Source organism: Alligator mississippiensis, chromosome 4 (genome assembly GCF_030867095.1).
Source record: "Alligator mississippiensis isolate rAllMis1 chromosome 4, rAllMis1, whole genome shotgun sequence".
Lineage (NCBI taxonomy): Eukaryota > Metazoa > Chordata > Crocodylia > Alligatoridae > Alligator > Alligator mississippiensis.
In genome coordinates this window covers 180,193,967-180,220,631 of record NC_081827.1, presented here as the reverse complement: position 1 = coordinate 180,220,631, position 26,665 = coordinate 180,193,967, and the positions used below count along the sequence as shown (strand labels likewise).

Genomic DNA, 26,665 nt, shown 5'->3' with positions numbered 1-26,665 from the left:
CACAGCCCTTCGTGGGGCTGTCATAGCAATGGTATGGCTTTGCAAAATCTTTTTGGAAGAGTGCCTTTACAGTTTGTATAACTTGGCTGCCACAATGTGAAAAATACATTTTAAATGCCTAAAACTTGCTTCTACTAGGTTTGCAGTAATATTCCCTGCTGAAGCCTAGGTGCAGTCAGAGCCATTACTGAACTCATAGGGTATGTGCAGACATTTGCCGCAACTGATCTACGATCATTCAGCTTGCTTTAAGCTGCATGATCATCAGGCATCCTGGTTTTCCCTGATAAATAAATCACAAATTCTCTAATAAACCCCCCAAATCAGTGATTAAAATGAAAGGTCTCTCACTCCCCACCACAGCCCCCCAACCCTGCTGGTGCCCCTCACTCCCCACCCCTACAACTCCCTGCCCACCCCACCCAGCCCTGCTGGTTGGTGGCCCTTAGCTGCCAGGGCTATGGGGCCAAGGACCCAGGTCCAGAGCCCCCTGTCCTCAGCAGGAGGTGGCAGCTGCTGCAGCACAGCGGAGCCTGGCTCCCCCACTGCTACCTGCCTGCTGTGCCCTTGGCTGGAGGGGGGGTAGGGGGTGGCTCCCCGCTGCTGAGTGCACTCCCAGGGGAAGCAGGGGGGACCTGTGCCCCTCAGATCAGTGAATGGGGTGGGAGCAGGGGTAGGCAAAGGCTGCCCACTGTGGGCTCAGACTTCCATCCTGCTTTCCTCCCCTGGGACCTCCACAGCCCAGCAGGTGTGACCCAGTGCTGCAGGGAACAGTGAGGCTGCGCAGGGAAGCTGCTTGCCACTGTGAGCTCCATGCTGCCATGGTGAGGTGCCCCCTGCATGCGCAGCAGCAGTGAGGGGCACAACCCCATACTGCCACCCCCGCTGCTTTCACGCATGCAGGGGACACCTCGCAAGGGCACCACAGAGCTCCCAGTGATAAGGAAGTCAGTGTGCATTCCCACTGTTCTCTGTCATGCTGGGTTTCACTCACTGGGCTGCAGAGGCCCCAGGGGAGGACAGCAGGGTGGGAAGTTCAAGCCTGCAGTGGGCAGCCTGCACCTGCCCATGCCCTGTGCACAGATCTTGGGGGTATGGGTCCCTCCTGTCCCCCAGGAGTGTGCACAATGGTAGGGAGCCTGCCCTACTTCCTAAGCCCCTGGACAGCTGTCCACAGCCCCATCCTACTCCCCACCAGGGCTGTGTGGCTAGGCATTGTGGCCCTGGGTCCCAAGCCACACTTACTGCCCAGCTGGACAGCAGCACCAGCCCCAGCCTTGCTCAACTCCCTCTCTATGGGGGCCTCAATCCCTCTCCCACTTACCTATGGGAGCTGCTCTCCAGGCTGCCTGGTGGCCATGTGCATATACATACACATGGTGCCCACTGCCTGACTGCCTTCCTCCCACTCCCAGTTCCTTGCGGTTCCCCAGGGTGGAACTCTGCCAGCCTCCAAACAGGTCTTTGCAAAACTGCAAAATCCTGGGGTTTCTCTATTAAAATGAGAAATCCACATTTTCCTCTGTTAAATGAGGAATCTGTGTTTTTCTCCGTTTTCCTGTGGGAAACGGGAAACCTGGATCCCTGATGATCATTGCTCAGGAACAGCCTGTGTACATGTTCACTATGAGAACCAAATCTAAGTAGGTTTGGGGAGAAGGGCATGTAGAACTGGGGAGGGGCCAGCAGATCCACAGAAGGTGGGGGTGTTGGCAGAATTAGGAGGGCTAGTTGGTTTTGGTGGAGGAGGTGGGTATGCATTGGAGGGGGGGGGGGGGTGTTTGTCTTAATGGGTGAAGGGAGTCAGGGGGGCTAAAAATAGCCTGGTCAGGATGGGGGGCTAGGAAGAGCAGTCTTGGGGCTGGGGCAAGTGGCTGGACTTTCCCAGCCCTGGGGCTGCATTCTGAACACCTGAAGATATTTGGTAGATCAGGGCGACCTGTTCCAGATTCAACTTAGATCACAATGGTGATTTTTTTGCCCAATTTAACTTCCCTGAATGTCTGAATAGATCAGGACTTAGATCAACTAAACCCTATTTAGTTTGATTTAAATGTAATGTCTATACATACCTATAGGGTATGTCTGTACCAGATCTTTGACACATCTTGACCCACCAAAAAACAAGTCTGCCTTCCCATTCCTGTACTATGTGCACCCAAACTCTAACAACCAGGCAGAGCAGATGGGTGGAGGAGGAGGCAGAGAGCAGCACTGGTGCACAAATTCAGCACCCTTCTGAAGAATGGGTGTCAGGAAAAGTAGCAGTGAGTAGGCAGGGCTCAGCAGGGAAGAATTGAATCTAGGATTTAGTTCAGTAAGGATGAATTTCTTTGCTCACCCAAAAGATTTTATGCCTTCTCTGGCTGAGGACTGAGGTGGCACAATTGATGTAAAGATTGTTTGCATTGCAGCACTTTACACTCACTGGTTTATTGACAGTTCTTTTTGCCACCAAGAAAAGAAATCTGTATGCTAGATATTTAATTGAACCACTCCTTTTACAAGAGTGGTAGAGGCACATATTTGAAATGCAGTACTGAATCTCATTGAGGGAAAGGATCGGAAAAAGAACAGAGCCTGCATCAATATTTTGAAGGATCCTCTGTTTCAGGTACACTATGTTCCCCTGACATCATTGTCAAGATCTGAAAGAGCATCCTGTGATTGGGGACCCAAGAGTAAAAAGAAAAAAAAAAAAAAAAAAGAAAGAGCGAGTGAGGGAGCACAATATTTAATACAGGGGTCTGCACTTATAAAAGAGATGTAACTTTATTCAGTTTTTCCCTAATGTATCTACTATATCTGCAGGAGTACAGTAGTAATTGATAAACAGAACCATTGATCCTTGGTATTCCCAAAATGTAGGTTTGTAAACCCATGGTTAGAAATCTTCTATTCTCTTGAGACTCTGCTCAGTGACCACTTGCTGGGCATATCTACATGAGACAACTGCATGGTGGTTACTGTGCATGTATTTAGTACTTGATTAGACAAGTACTCATGCAGATCATGCATTAACCAGAATTATTGCACAGTAGCTCTGGTGAACATCTTTTAGTGACACTACTGCACAGTAGCGTATTAATACTGTTAGTGCTGTGACATGCTACTGTGCGGTATTATTTGGCTACTGTGCAGTCGGTATCTTGTGTAAAAGTGCCCCCTGTTTATGAAAGTTACAGGCATAAAAATACATCAGCAGCATTCACTGAAAGTAAACAAGTATTGAAAGTCAAGCCTTGGCTGAAAAAACAAAACAAAAAACAAAAAACAACAACAAACCACTTCTATATTTCCTTATTTCAAAATCATTAACTAATATTATAAGCAGCTTTTAAAAAAAAAAAAACACAAATGCCCTGTGGTGCCTGTTGAACTCTCAGCTTTTGCTAAACCTAGATGTTAACTGCCTTTCTGGTGAAATATTTGAGACACTGATGAAAAAACAGTTTAGCTCAAAAGAAAAAGTGGCTTTAGAATGAAGTTTGCCTTTTTCTGGGGGAATGAAAATCTTCAACAGGTAAGCTTGAAGCAAGCATCTTGAAGCATTTAAACAAGGAATCCAAGTTCAAATAATTTTCTAGGTATTACTTGTACCAGAAGTCAGATATTTCATAACCGATAATGAAATTCTTATCTTATTCTCAAAGTTTTGCCTCCCTGTTAAGTGAATCAAACAAAAATAGGGCAGCTTAAAGAGAGTTTTAATCTGCATTCAGTGTTTCTTTGCATCTGTACAATTAGTTAGCCAATTAACCGATTAAGATGGCAGTTGGACTTTTCTAATAAGTATTCAGTTGCTGGTTTAACAAAAGTGTATGGATACACTATCAATTTATACAAGTATGAAAAATATTGCCTTTTGCAGGCTTTATGATAATATTGCTCAGTTATTTGTTAGCCAAGATGCATTGAAATATTTTCTATATTTAGAATACAGGTGACAGATTCCTAAAAAGACTGTATGCTTTACCAGACTGAGAAGTTTTTTTTGAGAAATACGTTATAACAGGTTGAGTGAAATATACCATGTGAATGCAGATCTTTCTTTCCTAAATTTATCCTTCATGATCTTTTAGATGTGCACATCCAAGCAGGCTTTTTAAAATACCATTGACTCCAATAAAAACATATATACAATGTCTTGGATCACCTAGGCACTCTAACGCCTTGAAGAAATGCATAAGCCTGCAAGAACTACTGAGTGCACTCAAAAAAGTATTTACACAGCACAGAAGTCATCAATAAGTTTGGTCACTGATTTTTAAGAAAACAGCTTTCATGCCTATTTTTATGAAACTTTAATCTGAAACGGGCGATTCTCAAGTAGAGGGTGGGATTTCTGATCATGCATATTAGAAGAAAAGAGATTTTTAGATGTAGATAACCCATCCACCAGCCTATAAAAACAGTTACACTAGTAGTTGTGGCTTTCATCTGGTATGTGAAAAATCCAGTTTGAAGTCCCTGCTCTGTCTAGTTCTCACCATGGACTTCAAACTGGATCATCTACATTCCAGGTGAATACCATGTCTACTAGACTATAGGCTGTTGTGGGGCATGCCTTGCAATCTTGCTTTCTGGAGCTGCTGCCTTTGGTATAGTTTCATTAAATATTAACTCGAGCAGGAACCTGAATCTGAGTCTCTCACGTAACAGCTGAGTGCACTAACCACTGGGCCATTTGTTATTCTGGATGCTGGCTGTTGCAATGATAAGAACTGCTAGGTCGCAGACGTATCCTGGGAATATCATAACATGCTGACCACTTTGAAAGAACTGCAAGGTGTCAAAACCATAAGTGGGTAAGAATTGATTGTAAATAGTCTCTATTGAGTATCTCCTTAATCAAGGAGTAGCTTCCTGAGGGAATTTGGGAATTGGCAATATAGTCAAGGTATGCACATAAAAGATTAAAATGGTAACAGTCTGATATGCAAGAAAAAGGAAAAATATCTAGCTGTGTGACTACTCATGTGTTAGCCAGTGATTGGATGGTCTGAACAAGAATGCCACATATACTCAAATCCAAGCTGAGGGTTTTTTCCCCCCATTCAACCTCAGGAAAAAGTAACTTTGCTTTAGATTTACCAGCCCAGGCCAAGCAGTTGCTGTGGCTCTAGCTCTGGCTCCAACTCCATCCCCAAACAAGGGGAGACCACAGGGTGCAGGCTGGGGGGAGCACAGGGGACACTACTTGGTGTGCATCCCAGGGGGAGTGCAAAGAAGCTGCTGCAGCTTTAACTCCTGCATCCACCACTGCTTCCTGGTCAGGGGCAGAGCCATTGTATGCTCTGTGCCCTGAGCCAAAGCCAGAGCCAGAGCCACCATACTGGGCAACCGGCAGAAGGGAAAGCATAGTGGAAGGCAAGTAGCAGTGGGGGCAGACACCCAGGGGGAGGGGAAGGGGGCACCCACTGAAGGTGGGCAAATAGCATGGAGGCAAGTGGGGGAGACAAGGATCAGGAGGCAGGCTGCCTGCCCCCCTGCTGCTTGACCCATGCTGCTGCCTTCCCCACTGCAGCTGCTGGGGGATGACAAATTTAAGATAACCCTCTATTAATTAGTTATAACATTCCATGTATAGAAGCTAGTTTATATCTTTCCCACATACAGAATCTAATTATTGGAGGAACATCTTAAATTCAAAGTCATCTTGCCTATGGGTCAATATGATATCTGTATAAAGTTGCATGGCCCCAGAAGAGCTTTGGATGTTTGTACCCTGGCATTTACCCCTGCTGCCAGCTGAGATGACCAACCAACTAATACTGAATAAAGGTTATTTGGTTTCTAGCTGGTAGCTTTTACTCATTTGTAAACATGCAGTACTGAGCCTGGAATAAGTGTCCCTGGAAACTGAAATACTGGAGTGTTTTAATCTGTCTCCGATTTTATTTTTGCCAACAAATTTTGGTCCTGGCTTCAAACTGATAAACAAAAGCATATTTTTAAAAAAACTGCTAAAGTTTTTTTAAAAGGTCTGAAAAAAATACTTCCTCCTTTCAGTTATACCTGTTGGTGCGTTCACTGTCATTGTGTTCTGACAGCAAGTTCAAAGGAATATACATGCGCAAATGAGCGTATGCATTATGTTCAAATAAATATAGGCCTTTCCACATTCAAAATTAAAGTCCTAAATCTATTAGTTCCTCCTTTAAAAATAAAGATAAACAAGTATTGCATTTCACTTATTTGGTATTTTTCATCTCAGCCTCTCAAACCACTTTAGAAATAACACTCATATGATGTAGGCAAGCAGTAATTTACTTTACTTTCCAAGTGGAGTAATTGAGACAAGGCAACAAAGTGACTTGCCTAATGTCACACAAAATAACTGTAGTAAAGTTGAGAATACAACTCAATTCTCTCGGCTTCTAGTCTCATGTATAAACCACAATACCAGCATCCCCTTCAACAGAAAAAAAGTTTGTTGGTGAACTGCTTGGGTTGGGGATTTAAGCATGCAAACATTAGTAAAATCAAAATTAAACTATAGCAAAATTAAGATATAGCTCTGCCTATCTGATGGACTTGCTGCCTGTTAGAGCACCCTTGAGCATATGGTTCTTTTCTGGAAAGCCTGCTTTCTAAACCAGAAACACTCTAGCTGCTTCTGTGTAGTACATGGGATAGCTAACTAGCACTGATGATGACTGAAATTGCCAATGAACCCACCCCCAACGTAATTAAACTGTCCAAGCAGCTACAACTATACTACCTCCAGTTTAGAAAGCAGTCTGCCCAGATCAGAGCAGCATGCCTGAGGGTGCCACTGCTGGCGACAGTAAATTAACTATGTAGACATAGCCATTAATTCTGTAATATTAGACATAAAAATAATGGCCCAACATTGAATCAGCACATACATTAATGTTGGTAATATCATTATTACAGATAGCAAAGGAACTAAAGAAACCTTGCTTTAGGGACATTCAATTCAGAATTCTCACTTTTGTGCATTTCAATTTTCACCTTAATGCAGCATTAATGTACATTTTATAATGAGCACATTTCTAAGGTAAGAACATTCAAACTATCTTCTTAACTGGGAAGAAAAAAAAAAAAATATGTTATTTCCAGACCTAGACCTTCTATGCTGAGTCAGTTCAAAGTGATCCTTAAAGGCTCTCCTATAAAACCCTAAAAAGGGGGTTTATAAAATAGAAATGCTGACAGACCACATTCATGCCACTATAATATAACCTGACTCCAAGATAAATGTTTCATGAATTAAGAAAGTTGAAAAAGCTTTTCTGTTCAGCTTTGTTCTTGATGAAAGTGAATTATCTTTTTGTCTTCTACCAACACTTGGGTTTCTAACACTGCAGTCTGCTAAAACCCTTAACTAGAGGCAGTATTTGAATACAGACATGACCAATTGGGATTCTCTCCTCAGTGAACTCCTACAAGCTTCATCAACTCTAAACCAATTGGTTAAAAAAACTGCATAAGGAATAGGCATGGAGGAAATACAATTTTGTGACCTATTTACTAATCATTTACAGAGTTTCTTTGCATTATTTAACAACAACAAAAAACAAGAATTCTTCCCCATAAGGTTTTAAAAATAGATGTAAGAAAAGCAGACTGCTAACAATTGGGCCCTGAGGCTGTCTTTAGAGATGGAAAGCTCAAGTGCCAAAACTGCAGCATCTTTCCTCAAGCAGTGTTGTCAATGTTTAGACAGGGTCAACTGAATTCAACCGTTCTGAAAATGAAGATTTTACCTTGTTTATCAGGTGTCTATAATGCAGCTTACTTTGCTACGATGGTTGCTGAATCAGTTGACCCTCTCTGCATCCTTCATCCTACTGTTTCCAACAGCGCTTGACAGGGCTAGACAGGGAGCCATTTTTTTTAACCCCAGTACTCATTTATCTATAGTAGTCTCATTATTGGGTCAATACGTGAGCAGGATTCCTTCAATCATTCCACACCAGATCAATTTAGAAAAAAGGGGCCACCTATGTACGACACCAAAATGTGAGGTCACCACAGACTTTCTTCTTCATAATATGATTATCTCCCCCTTTTTTATGTATCTTGACCAGCCACAAAATATTTAACATTACCGACATTTAAATCAGCATTATACACTTTTAAAATGATTCCAGTCTTCTTGACGTCACCATTTCAGATGAACAAATGAGACATTAATGCACTGGTTTTTACTTAATTCAGATTTTTTTCATTAACTTTTCAACTGGAAGAGCTACAGATTTTGGTTGTGTCACGGTGGGGTCCTTTAGGAGGGCCGTGATCTCCTTGAGGTCCCTTGCTCCGTGTCAAGGCCGGCCCAAGGGCACCCTCTAATTCTCGCCCGCCACGTCTTGTTGGAAAGTGTAATAGGGAGGCTGCCTTGCGTCTTCCCTGGGCGCAGCCACTCAGGACCTCTGTCCCCACAGTTCTTCTGGACCCCCTGGGGGTCCCCCGATACAATGGGTGCTTCCCAGGCACCCTAGCCTTATGGGCTATGCGTGGCTCCTACCAACCCCTAATACCACACCCCAAGCCTCGCAGATGTACCGGACGTTGGTCTGTCAGAATACACGCCCGCTCTCCTGGGCCTCCTCTATGATCTGGCCCACTCCTGGGCCTCCCCTATAGTCTAGCCCACTCTGGGCTCTCTCTAGTACCCAGCCTTTCACTGGGACTCTCGTCAAGCCCACTCTGGGCCTTCTCCGAAAGTGTGGTCCCGCTGAGGGACCCTCTAGCGGGCCTCCGGTCCTTCAGGCCAACCACACGGGTACCCTCTCTGATCCAGGCTCGTCGCACTGCTATCCCCTCTCCTCAGGGACAACCGCAGCACCTTGCCTCTGTCTGAGGGGTGTTGCCGCACTAGCCTACGGCCGGGCTCGCTACGCCCATCTCGGGCTTCTCAATATGGCACTCTCCCTCTTCGGGGCTCGCCATGCCCACCTTGGGCTTCTCAATAGTCCCCCCCCTTTCTTGGGGACTCGTTGGGCCCACGCTGGGCTCCTCTAAAGTACGCTCCCCCTTCCTGGGGCTCGCCACATCTATGCTAGGGCTTCCTAGCAGTGCCCCCTTCTGGGGCTCGTCATGCCCACACTGGGGCCTCACAAAGCCGCCCCTCCTCAGGGCTGGGGTCTACGCACCCCGCACACAACCCAGGGTCTCTGTTTCTCAACTGCAACCCACTGGTTGCGCTCCACGCTGCCAGTTACGCTTTCACTGGTGTGCAAGCTGTGCCTTCACTGGTGCTGGGGTTCCCATACCACTGGGGCTCCCCCTATGAGATCAATGCACCCTCTTGGTGCTAGACTGTGCCCTCACTGGTGCTAGGGCACCCCACACTCTCTGGGGTCCCTATGAAGCCTCCTCCAACCCCTACAGCCTCACCCCAGCCTCCAGTGTAATACATAGAGCCAAACAAACTCAAAGCACAAGCCTCTAGGCTATAACATAACCACAAGCCACATGGCTATAACTTAGTATCATGGCTCAAGCCTCCAGGGCTATCATGAGCTATACTTGCAAGCTGACTACTTACCACATCCTGACCGAGGGAGCTCCTGCCTCTCCGGTTGCTGGCAGGGAACTGCCAGCCTAGCCTCAGCCCTGGGCTTTATAAGGGCCAGGCCCTGTCTCCTACAGGCAGCTGGCTCCCCTTAGTTGCTCCGGCAACCCGCAGCTGCACTCATTCCCCTGGCAACCCTCAGCTGGGCTCGTTATGTCAGGCCAGGGCTTGCTCTCTCTCTCCCTGGCAGTTTCTCCTCTCTAGGAGCAGGGGCACCGGGGTGCCCTGCAACAGGTTGTTTAATCTGAACTAGCTCCACTGCATAGGGGTATGAGAGAGAGGTGTCATTTTGAATTAAGATATGAAATGAAGGCTTTGTTTATGCACGTAAAGATCCCATGGAATTTTTTGAAAGTACCAGAAATATGGGGGTTAGAAAGGACTTTAAGAGATTATTTGGTTCAGCCCCTTCAGTGAGACAAGATCAGGTATATTTCAATTATTTCTGACATGCTTGTTTAACCTGCTCATAAAAAACTATCAGTAAAAGAGATATCACAAGCTCTCTAGGTAGCCTGTCCCAGTGTATTACCACCCAAACAATTCAGAGTATTTTCCCTAATATTCAATCTACATCTTAGCTGCAAATAAAGAAAAATTCTTCTCATCTTTCTGTTAGTGGCCACAGAGAGCAATGGAGAACTGTCCTCTTTATAACAGGCTTTCTATAAAGAAAAGTTTCTACTCAGCCTTTCTTTTCTAGAGGACACAAACCCAGTCCTTCAAACTTTTCTCATAAATCATGTGTCTTAAACTTTTATTTTTGACTCTTTTGGTAAACAGGGTGTTATTAGGGGCAAATGCAGGATTAAATTCAAAGGGATTTCTATTAAACTACATTGTATATGTCTAAACTGTATGTAATCTAACCTCTAGTATAGAACCTTTTCCTCTAAGTGTCTGCCAAATTTACTCTCTTGATATTCTCAATGAGGCAAAATGTCTACTTAACTCTTTCCTACCTCCACCTTATTTTTCAGTCCAGGTGATTTCCTGCCACTAGAAGGAAGGAGTCTGGCTATGCAGTTTGAGAGATGACCTTTGACACTGTCTCCCACCTCATTCTCATTAAAAAGCTAGGCAACTGTGGCACTGATGCCTACACAGTCAGATGGATCACAAATTGGCAGAGGGACTGCACCCAGAGAGTGGTGGTGGACAGGTCATATTCGACCTGGAGGGATGTGTGCAGTGGAGTCCCCCATGGCTTGGCCCTTGGGCCTGCACTGTTCAATTTCTTTCTTAATGACTTGGACGAGGGGGTGAAAAACACCCTGTTCAAATTTGCTGACAACACCAAGGTTTGGAGTGAGGTGGGCATGTTAGAAGGGAGGGACAGGATACAACTGGACCTGGACAGATTATAGGGGTGGGCGAATGGAAATAGGATGGGATTCAATACTGACAAGTGCAGAGTACTGAACTTGGGCAGTAAGAACCAGCAACGTACCTACAGGCTGGGGAACTCCCGTCTCAAAAGCACAGTGGCTGAAAGAGATCTTGGAGTCATTATCAATTCCAAAATGAACATGGGCCACCAATGTGAGGAAATGGTCACTAAGGCTAACTGCATCTTGTCATGCATCCACAGATGCATCACAAGCAGGGCCCAGGAGGTGATCCTCCCCCTCTGTGCAACACTGGTCAGGCCACAGTTGGAGTACTGCATCCAGTTCTGGGCGCCGCACTTTAGGAAGGATGTGGACAGCATTGAGAGGGTCCAAAGGAGGGCCACTTGCATGACTGGGGACAGCAGGGCAGACCCTACGAGGAAAGGCTACGGGACCTGAACCTGTTCAGCCTTCACACGAGAAGGCTGAGAGGGGACCTGGTGGCCATCTATAAACTTAACAGGGAGGACCAGCAGGGAATGGGAGAGACCCTGTTCCCATGAGCACCTCCTAGAGTAACAAGGAATAATGGCCATAAGTTGTTTGAGAGTAGGTTCAGGCTGGACATCAGGAGGTGCTACTTCACAGTCAGGGCAGCTATGATCTGGAACCAGCTTCCAAGGGAAGTGGTGCTGGCTCCTACCTTGGGGGTCTTTAAGAGGAGGCTTGATAATTACCTAGCTGGGGTCATATGAGCCCAGTATTCTCTCCTGCCCAGGGCAGGGGGTGGGACGTGATGATCTAGTTAGGTCCCTTCTGACCCAACATCTATGAATCTATGGGCACCTTTAACAAATACATGAGAGTCTTTTGGAAAAGGAGGTAACTCCATAAGGTATTGAGGTATGGAGAATAAGGGATAACATCAGATGCCGTTAAAGTGAGAACAGGATCACAGAACATTTAAAATTCCTAGTACCATAGCTGGAAGCCACCAGCAACCTCCAGAATATGCAAACTAAGAACTTTGTCTACACTGCTGCAGTGGTGGTGCCAACACTGAGGAGGAAAACATGCCTTTCACCACCTTACCAGCAGATGCATGCCAGAGCACGAAAGATGAAAGGCCCAACAGAGGGTGTAGAAGCATGAGCCCAAAGCAGTTTCACTGATGTACTTCTGGGTCTGAAGAAATCTTGTAGACACCAGTGGGTAGGGCGGGAGTTAGACAAGTGCCAACCATCCTGTATTTGTTAAGAAACCAGAGATGTTCTGTCTGCTATAGCTAGGAATTGGGACATTCTTGCCTGTGTTCTTATTTTCCAGAACTGGATGTGAAAAAGTCTTCAAGGTCTACCAGAACCCAGCAACTATGGGATCACCTGCTATTTGTCTCTGCTCTTTCTGAAGACCAGTTGAAAATGGTCTCTACCTACTGAGCTGCATGAAGAAGAAAATAAGTCTGTGGATTTTGTCACAAACCCAGTCCTGGTTCCTGCCACAAACCTACCCCGTGTTTGATCTTTTTCAAAAGCTAATGATAAGCTGTATTCATTTGTTTCACTTTCTTCACTGTAGAGATCATGTTATTTTGTCTGCACATATCTTTACAATTTTGGAACATAGCTTAGTCAAAAGGTGAGAAGACAATGGCATGCATACCTAATGTTGTGTCACGATTGAAAGCAGATTTATGTAGAATTTAGATTATAGTTTATATGCGATGGTTTGGATAGGGATGATCCTTCCTCAGACAGGGGATTGGAGTAGATGACCTCATTCCAACCCTACTTCTCTATGACTGTAACTCAAAGGGAAATCTCCTGGAGCTGGCAAAGATTCCCCTGTTGTTGCTGTGGAGTTTGGAGAAAGGGCAGGTTGAGATGAGGCTTGCAGGGTGCGGAGCCTTAGGTAGAGAGCAAACATTAGGTTGAGCCCTAAGACGGGCAGTGTAATAGTGGGGGGGAACTTGGGGATCTGGGATTTTCCCAACAGTCGGGCCTAACAGTTTCCCATGTAGAAGCTGAATGTATGGCTAACCTGGAAAGAGGAAGAAAAATCAGTGTTAGGCCTACTGCTCCTTAAAAGGCAACAAAGGTACCGATAGTGAACTCAGTGTCCTTTCTGGGAGACTAGATGAAAGAATATAAAAGTTATTCAAACAGTTTAATAACATAAACAATCGCTGCAGATTTCATCAGGAACAGAAGCCTCCATCCTCAGATGGATACAGAGATCTAGATGAACATATTGCATTGCCCTCCAACAGTGGTGCTCAACCTTCTGGCCCCAAGGACTGGAAAATTAGTATACATTCAGAAAATTAGCTGGATTCATGGGGTTGGCACCAGATCAGGCCCCACATGCCTGGATCCTACTTTGTACTACTGAGATTGGGCTCATATGTCTGGATCCTGCCTTGTGCTGTTGAGATTCAGCCTCTCATGCCTGGATCAAGGTCAGGGCCCTGCATGCCCAGATCCTGTCTTGTGCTACCAGCGTTGGGCACCATGAGCCCAGATCTCGCTTTGCACCATCTTACCCCATGCACTTTATTCAGGCCTTGAGCTGTCCATGCTCCCAGGGCAGCCATGACCCCTGGCTGCAGGGACCCAGCTGTATCCTGACACTCAGTGTCCTCAGCTGCAGAACTCAGGGTCCTCATGCTGCCAGGAACCAAAATCAAAAGCTGCTGGGGCTGAGGGTCCCCTCAGTCACAGGACTCCCAGCCCCAGATGGGCATGGTACACCATCACAGCTGGGAGCCCTGTCAGGTGATGGGGTCCCAGCTGCAGGGAAGAACCTACTACACTTGCATATTAAATCTCAATAGCAATCAGCTATAAAGTTTGTACACATTTTCAAGGTCCAGCTTTATAGCTGGTTGGAGCTTTTTAAGGTATGACAGCTACTTTGCATGTGTAGCTGGTCTCAGTTAATTGCACAATTAACCAGTTAATTCCCCAATACCTGTAATGTGTATAGGGGCCTTAGTGCCCATCTTAGGTAATGTCATTCACTCTATTTAAAACATCCCCTATAGTTTAAGGGTTCTGACTGAAAAGACTGTAGAGGACAACTTGTTAATAAAGATGGCTAGTTCCATCTGGTTCACTGCAGTTCTTTAACTCTCCTGGTGCTACATGTGGGATGAAGCAATCAGGGCTCATGGTAGAAGTGGTATCTTTTAGTAGACCAACTATATTTTTGCAAAAAAAAAATTCTTTAATTGCAAGCTTTTGGGCACAAACGCCCTTCATCAGGCATCAGAGAAAAGATTGTACAATATCTCCTGGGTAGAAATGAAAGTTCATATTTCATAGAAGTGTTGAAGGTGTGGTAAAATCTGTTCAGAAAAGTTACTTGTATATGCAGATTAGGCTCAGAGAAAAGTTAGAATAGTCTGTTACTTCAAAGTTATTTGTTGGTAAGCAGGATGTATTCATATTTCCTTCTGGTTATGTTGTTTCGCATTTCACAGAGGAGTAAATACATAGAGTGCTCTTCTGGGCAGGCATTTCTTATCTGGTGAGGTGTCTCTGAGCTCTGTGGTACAATCTGTACAATCTTTTCTCTAATGCCTGATGAAGCTTACAATTAAAGCTTGCAATTAAAGATTTTTTTTTTTTTTTGCAAAAATCAAGTTGGTCTAATAAAAGATATCACCTCTACCACAAGTCGTGATTGCTTTTTCCTCTAGACCAATATGGCTACAACCTGGATACCTGACACATGTGGGATGACACTAATCCCTCTAGAGAAAGGCAGTTTATTTCTACTGCATTGAAAATTTACATCACATGAACTCATTATTCTAAAATTGAAAAGAAATGTATTCTCACAAAAGTTATGTAGAAACAATTAGGGCTACTTATGCTCTGTGCCCTGAGTTTTGTTGTCTCAACCTAAAAAGGATCCATGCAGAAAGATCAGTTATAAACCAGGTGAAATTGCTGATGGTGCATAATTGGAGAAGGGATTAATTCAGTGAAAGCAGAAAGGAAATTCAAAAGGATTTATGCTGGCTTTGTAAATGAGATTGTCTCGGACGGCCAAAGCCGACTCGAGGTGATTAAATAATTACTTGTTCGTCGGGGCGGGCTGGTGAATAGAGAGGCCGAGAAAGCTTTATGGTTGTAAAACTTTACTTACGTCGCTTGCTGTTGCGACGAAAAAAGGTCCGGTCGTCTGAACAACCACGTTAGTTGTTCCAGCTGGCAGGGCTCAAGCCAGCACGTTTGTCTACAAATCGGGCCAGCAGGGAAAGGGATACGTCTGGGATTGCGCTCGGCAACGGGGAGACGAATCGATAGGTGATCAGGCTATCGATTAGCTCAGCCACGAGTCAGATCTCTTCAGAAGCACTCTGCAGTGTGCTCAAAGTTCTCCGACTTGGGCGGAAGTCGCGCTAATTTTTAAATGGCCAGCAAGCCAATTACTAGCCGCCACGTGTGCATAATTTAGAACTGGCCAATAGCGGGACACAAATTTACATCCAAATGGCGGGAACTCTCTTGCACCAGGGGGTTTCTGCAGCAACAGAAAGCCTTTACTTTTGCAAGAGGCTCTCATGTGGCGGGAAAATTCCACCGTGCCGAGGCACCAAAACCACTGGGTTGTGACAGAGATGGCATGAAGGTGGATCAGCACACAAAGGAATATATAAATGGGCTTGAATTATATATAAGAAATAATGAGAAGTCCACTGAAAAATGTATTAACTCATTTCCCTTCATATCTCAAGAGTAGAGGACTGTGGATTCAAATGATTGGCCCTTGGAGTGATGATTCTGTGCAAGATCAATAATGGAAAGGGGCCTGTTTTGGGGAACTGGTTTGAATGCAGTACAAATCAGTGGAAATTAACAAAAGTAGAATCTCTGATAAGATGTCCACAGTTGTTATACATCTGTCATTATAACTTCTTTTTTGTGTTCAATGACTATTTTTAAAGCTGTGCCTTATATTTAATCTTTTCTCCCTCTGACTCTCAAAACCAACAATTCAAGTTGTCAAAATGGTGCAGAATCTCTGATTTTTTCTGAAAAATCTCTTACCATTTTATTGAGTGAAATTTCTTGACTAGAGCTTACACAATTTCACCATCATTAAACAAGAACTACAGCATTGGTCCTCAAACCAAAACCACAACTTAATCTTGGTTCAGACGAGAACAGTATATATTTGGCCTCTCTAGAACAAAAGGAACTGAAACAGGTTGGAAAACAATTCCGGGCAATATATCGAAGACTGTTTGTTTAAAGAAACTAACAAACAAACAGACAATTAAGGATTACGTGAGGATAAAGAATGGTTAATGGGCCCCTCCTATTTTCAAAGTGCCATTCTCAATCAAAGTATGACAATAGGGACAAAGCTATTCATGTCTGACAGCTGTTTTTGTTTTGTTAATTTCTATTTATATTAAGAAAATCATTAGTAAAAATATTGCATTTACACTGAGAATTTCCAAGCATAAATATCTCTGCAATTTTTATTAAAGTTCTTGGTTATAATTTGTAATTATCATTTTATACTCTCATGTCTTGGCATTTGTCCTGCAAAATCAAATGAGTACACATACGCCAATGAGTGTTTGTCATATATTTTATATTATCTTCATTAATCTACAGGGTGGGTTGACTGTGCTATAAAATAAAGACAGACTGACATATATATAGCTATTTCATTGTCTAATGGCTTTTTGTTGGCTTAGGTGAAAAGAACCTGTGATCTCATTTCCCATTGGCTACATACCCATAACCCCAAATGGCATGCACCTTAAGACTGTTGGCAGGGAAATCAAAAACTAAGAATAGAAAGTAAATCATTTTTTTAGCCAGGGTTCAGATTCCCTCAACTTATTATCACACAATTTACAAAACCATTTCTATTCTGGGGGTAAGGACCCTGCTGACCTGAATGGTAATCCAAGAAGAGTGACAGATAAGAGTTTGTTAAAATGGTGAATGCATTTAGTTAGCTGAAACGTCTCCTCATCCCCTCATATGTACACGCAAAATATCTAAATTAAAAGCACACATTCAAATAAAGATTAATTTAAAATTCAAAACTGAAAAATAAAAATTGATCAGTTCAACTTGTCAAAAAATGTAAAGCCACTTACTCCACACCAATTAGAATTCTTCAAGACTGATGTTCTATATGTATCCCAAGTTAGTGGACAAGGAGAATCTAAGGATATTTCATCAAAATTATTCCTACATTTTCAGAATTCTGAATGACAAATTTTGACAATGCTTGCAAACTTCATTGTCAACTAATAATAGAAAATGGGAGATTGTAGAGAAGAAGGAAACGAGGCAAGGAAACGTTTGTTTCAAAGGCTACTTATTTTTCATTTAAAAATGACATTTAATCTAACAATATAACAATAACTGGATGGTACTTCCCATTATTTGCTGTAATAACTATAGTCTGAGTTATCTGGCTTCTAAGTTTGTTCAGTCCAAGATACCTTAATCATCATAAACAAGGAGTGGACTCATTATCACCATAACCACCAACAGAATCCATGATATATATATATAAAATGATATAATATATTGTATTTTTATGGATACATACCTATCGATCCTTGGAGGTTTTTAAAGCCCAGTTTGACAGAGCCCTGGCTAGAATAATCTAGTTGGGGCTGGTCCTGCTTTGAGCAGGGTGTTGGACTAGATGACCTCCTGAAGTCCCTGCCAACCCTAATTTTCCATGATTCTAGGATTATTATAACCTATGACTATTATAATTATAATCCTATGCTTATAGGATGTTATTGATCTATAATATAGATATATATTATATGATATATATTATAGATATCACATATAGATATATATTTTAGATCAGCATCATCCTGTAAGCATATAGGATGCTTATACACATTCAATTAGATAGCAGTAATATAATATATTATAGGATAATACTGATCCTGGTCCTATTGAACTTAAGCATAATATTTTATTAGTTTAAATCACAGCACCTCATTCTTCAGTCTGTTCACTTGCAAAACTCTCAATGACTGCATCACAAACTGCAGTTTCTATACCCACACATTTTAGGCACAGACAGAAGGTACCTAAACACATACTTCTGACTTTCGACACAAGTAGGCACACTGAAAGTACTATACTGAATTGCAGTCCAGGGATTTTCAAAATTGTTCAGTGCTGGCCTAACTCTACTCCTATTAGAGTTCCATAATCAACTTCAGGGGAAGCAGAACTCTGCCATCACAGAGATTTTGAAAATCCAACTCACAATACCCATAGGCCATACAGCTCCTTAATAACACCAAGGAAAATAAAGTTTAAGTATTATGGTTATTAAAATACATGCCATTTACCTTTAAATAGTACTTCAGACATACAAGAAAGGGGAATAAATGTATTATTTTCTATCTAGAAGAACTGGCACTGCATTTGATGACTGCACTCACAGGAGTGCAGACTATGTAATTATCCCTGTGAGCTTCAAAAGAGCATGCAGAGAGGAGTGACACCAGGAAATATAAAATGGGAACACCCAATGGCAAAGAAAATGTTAAAACAAATTATTTGATAAACCTTTTACAGATAATAGGATCAAGGACCATTAATAAAATTAGGGGGGAAGTACCAAAACTGATGTGCAGCTCTTTTCTCTGAAAGATTTCTTGCCTGCTACTGACAAGATTTTGAGAAGAAAAAACATAGTTGTCCAAAACTGATTTTGCCCCATTGGCACTTCCTCCACCCTACTGGAACTGTCACAGGAGGCTTCTTACAGTCCAGATCTGGCCTGGGGGCCAGAAATATTCCACTGGTAGAAACAACCCTAGAAAAGAGTAATGTTCTTGAAAGCACTCCCACTGTCTGTAGCAATATTGCTGCACAAATGCACCAGAGAGGGCTTGGGCAGACATTCAGTATCTCCAGTGAGAGTCCCTGCTCTCTTAGGAGAAGTCACTAATGTACAGAAGTGTGTAATTTTTCTCCCAGAGTAAAAATGGCCACCCTGGGAGAAAAATAACTCAGGAATAACATGAGTGAAGTGGTGTGAAAGAAGCAGGCAGTGTGCTTTGCTGCTTCTCCCTCCCATGCGGGGAGGAAGGGTGTGTCCATCCCAGCCAAGTGCAGGGGGGCAGAGCACACCCTCTGAGTGCTTTGGGTTGGAAAAGCTCAGCACTGAAGCTGAAGCACTTAGGCGGCATGTTCTGCTCCTGGCTTGTCCCCTTCCTGAACCACATTGCAGTACTTTGGTTCCAGGAAGCATACAAATACACTCCCTGCCTGAGGATACAGCATGGGGAGGGGAAGACTGGTGACCTCTGTGCAAAGCACAGACTCTGCCCATACCTTTCCTGACCCTGAGGATCCCTGCCTACATTCATTTAAAAAAAAAAAGAAAGAAGCCTGCAAAGCTCTCTGGGCTGCATGCTCTAGGGAGCCCTGGCTGCCCAGTGTCCACACTGCAGGGTCTTTGCTTCTCTGTAGGTGTGTCTACATGAGACGCTGACTGTGCAGTTGACAAATAATACTGTGTAATAGTGTATCACAGCGCCAACAGTGCTAATACACAACTGTGCTGTATTATTAGGCTACTGCACAGTAGCGTCACTTAAAAGGTGTTTGCCCGTGCTACTGTGCACTAACTCTGGCTACTGCACATTTATTTAGTACTTGATTATAGAAGTACTAAATCAATGGGGGCTGGACTTGATGATCTTCCAAGGCCCCTTCCAGCCCTAGTGTCTATGAATCTATGAATGCACAGCAACCACCCACTCTGAACTTCCGTACAGGTCAGTTTTCTCTCAGGAAAAGAAACCTGGGAGAGTTGTCCTGGATGATTTGAATGTGGGTATGTGGACAAGTGTGCATGTATTTTATATTATACATGGAAAAAAAACCCTTATTTTAAAGTTGACGTTCCTGGGGATGCAGCTCTGAATCATTGACCAAATTTATTCTGTCCATCTTACACTCAGTAAACATTTGTGCACATTTTTTAAATATATTGCAGCAAGACAGCATAGACCTGATGCCTACGTTCCTTCTCTGAGTTTTGCCTAAGTAGACTTCTGGATTGATCCCTATAACATATAATGAAAAAGAAAAAATATAAACATGGTAGGCTTATATTATAGTAGGTCTATTATTTTATATAGTCCCCATACAAAAGAATTTCAGCCTTAGGTTTTTACAAGTTATTAAAGGCAGCCTGCTCCATAATTGTTAGTAAAATAATCTCCTTGACACATACATGTTAGGAAATAGAGGTCTCATTAACAAAGCCTCTAGTCTTTATTAGATCATATAAATAACCAAGCAAGCCTGCAAAAGATCGATTACAGCCTTTAAATGTTTACAGGGTCTGTGTTTAATTAAGAGTATTTTAATATGCAAATCAAACCTAATTATTCTCATTTGTTAATGTTAGTCTGCCTGGGCTCTAAACAGCTTCAGCTGTGAATATGGAAACTGCATCCTATTTTTGTTGTTCTTTCTAGGGCAGGGGACTGCAGAGGAAACAGTTGAGTTGTACTACCAGTCTCTATTAAAGCTTTCAAAACTGCATTTCTGTTTACCATTTGAAGACGAAGGTCAAAAAAGTGCTCAATGTAGCATAAAATCTAGCTGAAATATTATGCATTTCTTCACCCACTATTTTTCAGAGTGCTTTAATTAATGCATTTTCTTCAAAGCGAGTAACCCCTCTGGGAGCATCTTTTGATGAAAATCTGCCCTTGTTCCGTGCAGTGATTGAATAGATTGGTTCATAACATAGACCATTGTCAATTAGAAGCTGATATCAGGACATGATTTTTTTCTTTCTCCCTAGGGAACTGGAAGCCTCCTATGTTGAGAAGCCAAGGCATTACAGCAAAGCCTCGGGAAATTAAATGTGAAGCAAACAAGAGCAAGAAGAACATAGCCATCATCAGCATGATGGGATGCTACTATGGAATAAAAAGCAGGAAAGGGAGAAAACAAATGTCTGTATTTTGATACTTGGAGAGCTAAAATTAAAGCTTGAAATCCCACATGAATTTGTTCTGAGAAAGAAGTAGGAAGAGCCCCAACAAAGTGCTTGTAAAAAAATCATCTCTCTTTTCTCCTCTTTTATTGTCATCCCCCTGCTACTACAATGAACTCCAAGCCTTACCTAGAAAGTTATTCACCATTGATTTGCCGTTGAATTCTTTGGGGTCCTATACAGTGGGGGAAATGTAAAATGCTTCTGTTTCTACATACCCCGTTGCAAAATTTAAGACTGGACTTTTTCTCCCCATACCAATGTATTTCCTTTTTTTAAAACTGTCTGTGTGTAGTCTTGGACAGCTCAGTGGGGATAGGCATCAGTTTTTCACCTTTGATCTATCTATGATATCACATTAGACATTTTAAAAAATTCCAGCTACAGAGGAGGTAATACTCATAAGCTCCACACCGTATAGATCCACGCCCAACCCACAGCTTATAATGGTGTCACATCCTCGGGCAGACAAGCCCTTACTAGAGTCTAGTTGAAGAATTAAAAATAACTTTGCAGGTGGACAGGTATCAGCCCTTGTCTCAATGTATTATACAGGACAGGGGGGGCTAACCTGCGGCATGGCTACCACAAGTGGGAAGGGCAGGCTCTGTGCATGGCACGCAGCAGACTGGGGAGGAGGGAGGCAGCACAGTGGCAGCTCTGGCAGGAAGCAGAAAGCAGAGCACTTGCTAAAGTAGCGGAGAGCGACTGGATGGGACTCGGGGAGGGTCTGGGGCTAACGTGGCACATCTGCCAAAAAGGATGCCCCAACTGATAGAGGAGAATAGCACAGACTGCAGCAACAGCTGCCAGAATATTGTGTGTTGATGGTACCTGACCCAGTTGGAACCAGTTCAAACCAGTTTGAATTACTTCCATGTGGTTTGATCTGGTTCCAACTGGTTCTGAATGGTCGGAACTCATTCCGAATGGTTTGAACTGTGGTTTGAATTGCTTCAGAGTAGTTTGAACTGGTTCAAAATAGTTACGACCAGTTCGAGATTGAACAAGTTCCAACTGGTTCCGACCATTTTAAGTTTGAAACAGTTTCGACCGTTTAAACCAGTTCCGAACAGTTCCAACCAGTTTGAACCAGTTCCAAATGGTTTGAATCGGTTCTGAACAGTTCTAACCGGTTCTGACTGGTTGACCTGGTTCCGACCGGTTCCAACTGGTTTACACCAGTTGTGACTGGTTCTGACCGGTAAGAACCGTTTCCGACTAGTTAGAACCAATTCCGATCAGTTTAGATCAGTTCCAACCAGTTCCAGCCAGTTTGAACCAGTTCCATCTGGTTTGCACCAGTCCTGTCTGGTTCTGACCAGTTTGAACCGGTTCCAACTGGTTTGCACTGGGCCTAACTGGAAGTGACTAGTTTGAACCTTTTCCGACCGGTTCTGAACAGTTTGAACTGGTTCTGACTGGTTCCAACTGGTTTGAACTGTTTATGACTACTTTGAACCGGTTCTGACTGGTTTATACTGGTTCTGACTGGCTTAAAAAGGTTACTGACTGGTTCCAACCACTTCTGACAGGTTAAAAATGGTTCTGACCAGTTCCAACTGCTTCCAACCAGTTCCAACCAATTTGAACCATTTCCAACTGGTTCTGAATGGTTTGCATCAGTTTCAACTGGTTTCAACTGGTTCTGACTGGTTCTGACCGGTTTGAACCGGTTCTGACTGGTACCGACTGGTTCAGACTGGTTCTGATCAGTTTGGACTGGTTTGAAACTATTCCAACTGGTTTGAACTGATTCCAATGGGTATAGACTGGTTCCAACTGGTTCCAACTGGTTTGAACCAGTTCTGACTGGTTTCAACTGGTCTGAACTGGTTCCAACTAGTCTGTACTGGTTCCAACTGGTTACGACTGGTTTGAATTGGGTCCAACTGGTTTGCACCAGTTCCAAGTGGTTCTGACTGGTTTGCACTGGTTCCGACCAGTTTGAACCAGTTCCAAATGGCTTGAATCAGTTCAATCAGTTTGTACCAGTCCCAACTGGAACCGACTGGTTTGAACCAGTTCCAACCAGTTTGAACCGGTTCTGACCAGTTCCAACAGGTTTTGATTGGTTCCAACCAGTTTGAACTAGTTCTGACCAGTTTGAACTGGTTCTATCTGCTTTGCACCAGACCAGTTCTGACTGGTCTGAACTGGCTCTGATCAGTTTGAACCAGTTTGAACTGGTTGCGACCAGTTTGCACTGGTTCCAACTGGAAGCAACCAGTTTCACAGAATCATAGAATCATAGGGCTGGAACAGACCCCAAAGGATCATGAGCAGGAAAGACATCTGGGGTCAGACAACCCCAGCCAGGTGACCATCCAGTCTTCTCTTGAAGACCTCTAGGGTAGATGATCGCACCACCTCTGAGGAGAGCTTGTTTCATAGTCTGGACACCCTAGTTGTAAAGAAGTTTTTCCTAATGTTTGCCTGAAACTATCTTCCAGGAGTTTGTGGCCATTGTTTTTAGTTTTCCCCCAGGGTGCCCTGGTGAACAGTTGTTCACCAAGACCCTGATGTATGCCTCTGATATAGTAGTATGCCACAATCAGGTCCCCTCTCAGCCTTCTTTTCTTTAGGCTGAAGACTCCGAGATCCCTCAGCCTCTCCTCATATAGCTTGCCATGCAAGTCCCTGATCATGTGGGTGGCCCTTCTCTGGAACCCTCTTGGGCTTTAGCATGTCCTTGTTGAAGTGCGGCACCCAGCTGCAGCCGCACCAATGTTGAGTAAAGTGGAAGAATCACTTCTTTCGAGTTACTGGAGACGCATCAATTGATGCATGCCAGAGTTTTATTGACCCTAGCGGCTACTGTGTCACATTGCTGGCTCATATTCATGCTGGGGTCTATTGTTACCCTGAGATCCCTTTCATTTGTAGTGCTGGTCAGGTTAGCAATGCCCAGCCTGTAGGTGTGCTGAGAGTTCTTCCTTCCCAGATGAAGCACTTCGCATTTCCCTATGTTGAACCTCTTCTGGTTCTGTTCTGCCCAACATGCTAGCCTGTCTAGGTCTGCTTGTATCTGCAGCCTATCTGCGGGTGTGTCTGCACAACCCCATATCTTGGTGTCATCTGTGAACTTGGCCAATGGGCTTTTCACGCTCTCATCCAAGTCACTGATGAAGATATTGAATAGCATTGGGCCAAGTACTGTCCCCTGGGGTACACCACTGCCCACATCTCACCAGGACAACACCAATCCATTAATTTGGACTCTGTGCTCTACCCCACAACCAGTTCTGCACCCACCCAACAGTCCTGCAGTTGAACCCAATACCTTCCAGTTTTCTGATCGGTACCTCATGGGATACCAGGTCAAAGGCTTTCTGGAAGTCAAGGTATATGATGTCAACTGCTTTTCTCTCATTCAGGTGATGAGTCACCTGATCATAGAAAGAAATGAGGTTGGTCAGACAAGACCTGCCCACAATGAAGCCATGCTGGCTGTCATTCAGTATCATGTCTTCTGCAAGTTTGTCACATACAGCCTCTTTGATGAATGTTTCTAGGATTTTCCCTGGAAAAGAAGCTAAGCTAATTGGCCTGTAGCTTCCTGGGCCTTCATGCTTCCCCTTCTTGAAGATGGACACAACATTGGCCCTCTTCCAGTTCTCTGGGATTTCTCTAGAGGACTATGATTTTTGAAAGACCTTTGCCAGCAGTTCTTTGATTACTTCAGCCAACTCTTGCAGCACTCTTGGGTGGAGTTCATCTGGTCCTGCTGATTTATACATGTCTAATTTCTTTAATTGATCATACACCAGTTCTATGGGAATGGTGGGAATGGTGTTAATCCTGCTATGCTCGTTCTGTGCCCTACCTGGCATGTTGTTCCCCCTGGTCTTGTGAAAGACCGAGGCAAAGTAGTCATTTAGGAGCTCCGTTTTTTCCTGAGTGGTAGTGACCAGGTATTCTGAGGCATTGAGCAGCGGCCCCACACTCCCGTTAGTTTTCCTTTTACTCCCTATGTAACTAAATAAGGACTTCGGTCAGGGGGCTGGACTCGATGATCTCCCGAGGTCCCTTCCAGCCCTAATGTCTATGAAATCTATGACTTCTTGTTGTCCTTGATTCTTGTAGCTAGTTTAAACCAGTTCCGACCAGTTTGAACCACTTTGAGAATGGCCAAAATGGATATAGTATCAGACTTAACTCATTTAGGTTAAATTGGTTTATTGAACTTCTTACCCTGATCCCCTCCAGGTTCAAGTTACCTCACAGTCCCCAAGCATCCCAAGATGCTTTGCACCTCCCCCATAAATCCCCCCTCTCAGGATGGGGGCAGCTAGCTTTGGCCCAAGCTGTCTGCACCAGCCAAGCAGGGAGGCATGCTCTAGTGCCCTGGCTTCTGGCCTGAGCCACCAGAGTCATGTGGCTACATTTCTGGAATTAAAAGTGAATGAATGCCTGTCCGCTTTTCTTACTGGTTCAATCTATGCAGCTTAGATTTACCTGACAAGACTGAATCAATTCAGCTTCAGGCTCTGTGACTGTCTGCACTTAGCCCCTGAGACAAGGGTCACCGTGGTCTTGAGAAGGAATGAAAGGCAGCTGCTCCTTGCCTCCCATACACTAGGCAGTAAGGGGAGCAGCAGCCATCCCTGTCTGCATCTTCCCCAAACCAGGCAGTCCCTGAGTTGAGGAAGAGGCAGGAGGCTTTGCAGGCTCCCCCTGATTTCCCATGGCTGTGCCCACCAACCAGCTGAGTGGCAGGTGGCAATTAAAAAGCTGGCAGCCAGAACGAGGTTCCAGGAAATTCTGACCAGGTTCTCAGCTTCTGCTGGCTCTCCTTGTCAGCATTAGGCCAGTGATTTAAAAGCTGGTGGATGGGAGCTGGACTCCGGGGCCCTGTTTCTAGCTACCACCTTTAAATTGCCACCCTGCCACTCAGCAGGGCAGTAGGAGGCAAGGGGGAGCTGGAAGCCAAGGGTCAAGGTGGCTTTCCCCAAGCCCCACCCCTGGCTACCAGCTTTTAATTCACTATACACCTGGTTCCCAGCCCCTCCAGGTTTTAAAGCACTGCCCCTGCCACTCAACTGAGTATCAGGGGTCAGGAATCAGGAAGCCAGAGGCATTGGCAATGTGTAGGGGGTGCACATAGGTGCATGTGCATCCCCTGAGATTGGCCAACACTGCCAGTGGCATCTGCAGGCGGTCACCACTCACCACCTCCACACCGCTGACTGCTGTTTGCTCTCCCCCCGCTGCTGACACCCCTGCGGCCACCTGTGGGCAGTCCCCACTTGGCCCACCCTCAGCATCAACTGCCTGCCTGCGGGCGGTCGCTGTGCCCCCACAGCTCAGGAAACAAGAGGCATTCATGGCCAGAGGAGCTGTGAGCCAGGCATGCAAAGGCTTTCCCCAACCTGGCTCCCAGTTCCCAGGCCCTCGGGCTTCCCTGTGACCCACATGCTGGACCAGTGAGCAGTATGGAGGGACACAGACTATTGTACCACAATACAATACAATGAGGCTCCTCCCTCACCCTACACTGTTGTAGGTCAGCCCAGAGCAGCATGGGGGAGGCAGGCTGCTGTGCCCCTGCCACAGAACACCCAGAGGGTTGCCACAGCTGCTGGGGCTGTTCTCCTCTTCCTGTACTCTTCCAGGTCAGGCTGGAGGAATGCAAAGAGTAGGTGTCATTCTGCAGGGGAGAACCAGGAAAGTTCCCATCATAAAAGAATTTTCCCCTCCTACAAGTCAGCTGATTGAAGGGATGTGGGGACATTCTCCCAGGGTGGGAACCCTCCATGGC

The 26,665-nt window shown here is 44.4% G+C and overlaps 1 protein-coding gene and 1 long non-coding RNA gene across 4 annotated transcripts in view; one reads left to right on the top strand and one right to left on the bottom strand.

Moving 5' to 3' along the window:
- LOC109284307 (uncharacterized) overlaps positions 1-21,044 on the top strand; it is an 80,658-nt gene extending 59,614 nt beyond the window's left edge. Inside the window, exons 3-4 of the long non-coding RNA XR_002091716.2 lie at positions 12,202-12,513; positions 20,710-21,044. This is a non-coding gene — a long non-coding RNA (uncharacterized LOC109284307). The remainder of the gene's footprint in view (positions 1-12,201; positions 12,514-20,709) is intronic.
- SPAG16 (sperm associated antigen 16) overlaps positions 1-26,665 on the bottom strand; it is a 988,711-nt gene that overhangs the window by 241,863 nt on the left and 720,183 nt on the right. The window lies entirely within an intron of this gene.